We start from the raw sequence: 6,404 nt of genomic DNA, 5'->3' as shown, positions 1-6,404 counted from the left end.
AGATACAAGAAGGTTGAAATAACCCCATGCATCCTCTCAGTTCACCACAGACTAAGGCTGGTCTTCAATAACAACCAAAACAACTGAAACACCACATAAACATAGAAGCTGAGGAACTCTCTACTCAATGGTAACTTGGTCAGGAAAGAAATAAAGAAAATGAAGACTTTTTAGAATTTCATAAAAATGAAGCATGACTTATCTTACCTTCCTGGAAGTAAGCCTTCCACTAGCAGCCTTCATTTGAAGATGTGGAACTCTAAGCTCTGCCTACACCATGCTGCCCTAGATGCTACCATGCTCCCACCTTGGTGATAATAGACTGAACCACTCAACCTGTAAGCCATCTTCAATGAAATGTTGTCATTTAAAAGAGTTGCCTTGGTCATGGAGTCTGCTCATAGCAGTAAAACCCTGCCTAAGACAATTGATAGCTGGGACCTAATGAAAAAGAGCAGGCTATACAAGGCAAAGTACACTGTCATCAGAACCAAATGGCACCCTAAAGGTAGAGAAAATATCTTCACTAACCCTATATCTGACAGCAGGCTAATAACCAAAATGTATAAAGAACTAAGAGGTTAAACTCCAACAAACCAAATATCCCAATTAATAGTGGAGTGCAGAGATATACAAAGAATTTTCAACAGAAGAAACTCAGATGTCTAAGAAGCACTTAAAGACATCTTCAACATCCTTAGTCATCATGGAAGTGCAAATCAAAACAACTCTAAAATTCTATCCCACAGCAATCAGAGTGGCTAAAAGCAAAAACTCAAGGGCAGCACATGATATCAAGGATGTGAAGGTTGAATACTTGCACAACCACTCTGGAAATCAATCTGGCCTTTTCTGAGAAAATTGAAAATAGTTCTACCTGAAGGAGTTACAGTTTTACTGTTCTGGGGCCTATTTCCAAAAGATGCTCCACCATACCACAAGGACACAAGCTCTACTATGTTCATAGCAGATTTATTCATAATAGTCAATAAATAGAAACAACACAGTTGTCTCTCAACTGAAGTATTCATACAGAAAATGTGTTTTTTTTTAATTCAATGCAAGAGTATACAGCTATTAAATAAAAGGACATTATTAAATTGGCAGTCAAATTGATGTAACTAGAAAATATCATCCTGAATGAGGTAACCCAGAATGAAAAGGACAGGAATAATATGTAACATTGATTAGTAATAAAGTACAGAATGCCTATGTTACACCACCACAGGTCTTAAGAAGTTAAACAAAAGAGAAGACCCAAACATGGATGCTCGAATCACACTTAGAAAGGGAAACAAAATTGTCATAGGAGGCATACAGAAGGAGGGAAATGGGTAGGAGCAGTTAGGCAGATGGGAATGAGGAGGCAGGACCAGGTATGGAAAGAGACAGGACAGGGGACCAGAGGGTAAGGAACATGAATGGATATCTGCAACTGCCTAGATTTGGGGAAGGGGGAATTCATAGGACTTCCCAGGGATTTTGGATATAAGAGGCTCCCAGTAATCAATGTGTATGTCCTTAGCCATGATACCTAAAAGTGGATACATGGAACCTGAAAAGGCCACCTCCTATAGCCAGGCAGGATACTCAGTGGAAGGATAAGGACACCAACCGACCCTTAAAACATTCTACCAAAACTTTGTCCTGTCTAAAAGAAATGCAGGGATTGAGTAGAGACTAAAAGAAAGGCCAACCAATAACTGGCCAAACTAGAAATTAATACCATCAGCAAGCAACAATCTCTGACATTATTGATGTTATTCTTTTATGCTTGCAGACATGAGCCTAGTATAACTGTCCTCTGAGTGTCTCTACCCAGCAGTGGACTGAAACAGATGCACATACAACCAGCCAAAATTTGGACAGAAATAGAAGACATTTATGGAAGAGTAGGGGGACGGATTGAATGCTCCAAGACAAGGAAATCCCACAGGAAGACCAACAGAGCAAACTAACCTGAACCCCCGGGAGCCCTAAGGGACTGAGCCACCAAGCAAAGAATATACAATGGTTAGAACAAGGTCACTGGCAGACATGTTGTTCAGTCTCTATGACTGCCTTGCCTGGCCTCAGTGAGAGATGATGTGTCTATTCTGGCACAGATTTGATGTGATAGAGTGGAGGGATATTGATGTAGGTTCTACTCTCTCAGAGGAGAAATAGAAGGGTACCATAAGGAGGGACTCATAAGGAGGAACCATGAGGGGGAACAGAATTTGGGATGTAAATAAAGTGAGAAAAAATAATTGAAGCTACTGATAATGAAAAGAGTAATTATATAAAAATAGGGGAAATATTTAAATACTGTTTTAGGGTTTTATTTCTGTGAACAGACACCATGAACAAGACAACTCTCATAAGGGCATTTCATTGAGGCTGGTTTACAGGTTCAGAAGTTGAATCCATTACCATCAAGGTAGGAACATGACAGGCAGGAACATTGCAGCAACCAGGCAAGAATGGTGCCAGAGATGCTGAGAGTTCTATATCTTGATCTGAAGGCCACTAGGAGAAGACTGTCTTTGAGGCATCAAGGAGGAGGATCACATAACCCACCCTCACAGTGGCACACTTCTTCCAACAAGGCCACACCTATTTCAACACAGCCACACCTCCTAAAAGTGGCACTCTCTGGGCCAACCATATTTAAACCACCATAAATGCATATAATTAGATACTAAAAACTTCATAAATCTAGTTAATTTATCTAAGCTTTATTTTCCACTTTAAGTAAGAACTTCAATCCTCTTATCTTTTAAATTATGTTGAATATATATTCATTGTTTAAAATTATAGATGTCATTATGACATTTTCTAAGGGAGAAATCATTTTCTGTGGTCATATTCATTACCCCAATACCTTGTCTAGTGGAGAACACTTGAAGAAAAATGAAGAATAAGGAAGTGTGTTAATGGTTGGAAAGACGGATCACGGGGTTCACTGTGGGGCAGGGGCGAGGTTCAGGCCAGTTATGCCATTGCAAAACTTCAGCTGTAGTCACTTTGGCCAGTCAAGAATTATAGCCTGCCACTGATGACTGACTAGGTCACCCTTTGCTACATATGCAGTTGGATCCATGAGTCCTACCATGTGTTTTCTTTGGTTGGTGGCTTAGTCTCAGGGAGCTCTGGGTGTAGTGGTTAGTTCATATTGTTGTTCCTCCTATGGAGCTTCAAACCCCTTCAGCTCCTTGGGTTCTTTCTATAGCTCCTTCGTTGCGGACCCTGTGCTCAGTCCGATGGTTGGTTGTGAGTATCTGGCTCTGTATTTGTTAGGCACTGGCAAAGCCTCTCAGGACACAGCTATATCAGTCTCCTGTCAGCAAACCCTTGTTGGCATCCACAATAGTGTCTGGGTTTGGTAGGAGGAGACTCCCTTGGTCCTGTGACAGTTCTATACCCCAGTATAGGGGAATGCCAGGGCCAGGAATCGGAAGCAGGTGGGCTGGTGAGCAGGGGGAGGGGAGATGGAGTAAGCGGTTTTTGGAGGGGAAACCAGGAAAGGAACTAACATTTGAAAAGCAAATAAAGAAAATATCTAATAAATAAAGAAAAGAAAAGAAAAGAAAAAAGAAAAGAAATAACAAACTGTATAGACGTTCATTTAGATATATCAACATTTGAACTGGGTTAAATATTTTAGTTGCTTTCTTAAACTAGCTTTGTGGTATTACTAATTGTAAATTAATTACAATAAATGATTTTATTTTTAAAAAAAAGAAAAGAAATATACCCTGACTGTAAATTAGAGATGTTGTGGTGTGGCTGGTGTTTTTCGGAGGCAGTTCAAGTTGAATCATTTATCCTACTAACGTAAACTCTTCCAAGATATGAAACTTTTCATTCAAGATCTGCATCTAGATCTCAGTCTCATTCATTTTCAAAGACTCGGTCCAAAACCCCATCTCTCTCTCATTCAAGGAAGTACAGGCTGAGTTCTAAGTCTCCTTCCAGATCATATATTTTCCAGTTCATAACTGAGAAAAGAATCACCCCAGAGTGTAACAGAATAGAGATTTCTGAGGTCACTACAGAGGCTCCAGGAAGCCCAATTACTTCCATGGGCAAAACTGAGGCTTTTATCCATGGGGCCAGTATAACCAAGGTGGCTATGGAAACTACCGTTTCAATTGGCAGAACTACCTGCAAACATTCAGCCCTTTTCCGGGACGTTCTCGATCCCAGTCCCCAAAGAGAAGGTTCCCTTCACCACAGTCCAGGGGCCATTCTAGAAACTCTGACAAGTAATCCTCTGACAGGCCAAAATGCTCCTCATCCCGATCATCCTCCAAATACAGCGGAGTTGAATCGTCTAAGTGAAATTCTACAAAAGAGAAAAAGTCCTCTTCCAAGGATAGCCGGCCATCTCAGGCAGCTGGTGATAACCAGGGAGATGAGGCTAAGGAGCAGACTTAAGTCCCTTCTCTGGAGGAACCTCTCAAGATATAACAGGGTGTGAGAGGTCAAAGCTATGGCCAGATGCCACCACCTATGGCACCAGTTCTGCATCACAGGCCCTGATTTCTGATCTGGGAGAGAAGCCCAACTTTCAAAACACTCCCCCTCGTCTGTAGTTGTTAGACAAAGGTCACCACACCATAGCCCTGTGCCAACACTAGTCCACCACTTTCTAATGCATCCCAGATGGGCTCATCTATGTCAGGTGGTGCTGGATATCAGTCTGGAGCACACCAAGGTCAGTTCGACCATGGCTCTGGATCTTTGAGTCCATCCAAAAAGAACCCTGTGGGTAAGAATCCACCAGCCACTGGCTCTATATATGGTTCCTCTCAGACAGAGAAGAGCACTGCTTCTGGAGGAGCAGCATACTCAAAAAGACTCAGTGGTTTATTGGCTCAGGAACGAAAGATTTGTTGGGATGTAGTCCATAGCAACAGGAGCAGGAATTCCATTCCATGTTCCAGCATATTCAGCCAGTTCAGTCTCAACCCGTCGGATTTGTTTGCCCAGCACATAGTGGCCATTGTTCATCATGTTAAAGAGCATCACTGTGGATCCTCGGGAATGACATTGCATGAACACTTTACTAAATACCTAAAGAGAGGAAATGAACAAGAAGCAGCTAAAGATAAGAAAAGCCCAGAGATACACAGGAGGATAGACATTTTCCTAAGTACATTCAGAAAGCATTATTTGACTCACGAAGAATTGAAAAGTCCACGGGAACCTGGCTACAAGGCTGAGAGAAAAATGCAAAGAAGAACCTGTTGATCTTTGCCTTGATATTGAACATTGTAAAAAAAACATAAGGAGATAGCTCTTAAGAGAGGTAAATCAAGAGTCAGTGGATTCCAGAGACTCTAGCCACTCAAGAGAAAGATCAACTGAATATACAGAGAAAACCCATAGAGGATCAAAGAAGCAGAAGAAGCACAACAGAGCAAGAGTGCTCCTCCTCCTCCTCCTCCTCCCAGTTCTCTCACTCCTACAAAGAAGAGGAGTACCCTGAGGAGGCAGCGGAGAGGTAGGAGAACACCACAGATTTTGAAAAATCCAGATTGGGACCACAGATTGAAAGAGGCGGCAGCGTTGGGGGAACCTTTCAATTTCGAGCAAGAGGGAGAGGTTAGGGCAGAGGAAACTATTCTGGTAACAATGACAACAACAACAGAAACAATGATTTTCAAAAGAGAAGCCAGGAAGAAGAATGGGATCCAGAGTACACACCCAAGAGCAAGAAGTATTACTTGCGTGACGACCGTGAATATGAGGGCAGCGACAAATGGATGAATTGAGGCCAAGGCCAAGGCCAAGGAACCTTTCTCTAAGGGTGGGGATGGTCCACATTCAGGAAATCCAGTACCATCTCTAAATGAGCCCATGACAAGTTCAGTGGGAAGGATCGAGAGACTGAAGATGATGAGAGTGGGACAGAGAAGACAGTTTACAGCCCTCAGCTGAGTAGGGTACACTCTTGGTGGAGCCCTTACCCGGGGGAGAAAGGTGGTGGGAGAGGCTGGTAGGGGTAAACAAGTAGCCTCATGAAGATCCTGAAAACCCCACCCAACAACCCACTAGCCACAAAGAATCCCACGACAACAGAGTGTGTCCCTGGTGCCGTCTCATTGGACAGAGGACAGGACAATGCCACTGAGCCTAGATCAGGTCCATGTTTCCAGCAGACCACACACACACTAGGTTCCTGCTATTGTTGGTATGTGGGGTGGGGCAGGGTAGGGAGAAGGATGCTGAGGCTTGGACTTTGCTTTGGTTTTGTTGTCCCTCCCCCACTCGACCCCAGTTAGAAACCAAGTTTTCTTCATTCCATTTCATTTGGAACTAAACGGGAATTTGGTTTTCAGTCTCGTCCTGTCCTGAATTTTATTTAAAAAAACCCTTATATTTTCTTTATTTCTTTTAAAGGGATATATAGCAATATT

General features: G+C 42.5%; 1 pseudogene; it reads left to right on the top strand.

Annotated features, from left to right (window-relative positions):
- The first annotated feature begins 1,263 nt into the window (after positions 1–1,263).
- Positions 1,264–5,929, top strand: LOC110314476 (annotated as a pseudogene).
- The last annotated feature ends 475 nt before the right edge of the window (positions 5,930–6,404 follow it).

The sequence above is a fragment of the Mus pahari genome, chromosome X (assembly GCF_900095145.1).
Source record: "Mus pahari chromosome X, PAHARI_EIJ_v1.1, whole genome shotgun sequence".
Lineage (NCBI taxonomy): Eukaryota > Metazoa > Chordata > Mammalia > Rodentia > Muridae > Mus > Mus pahari.
This window is presented reverse-complemented; position numbering and strand designations above follow the sequence as displayed.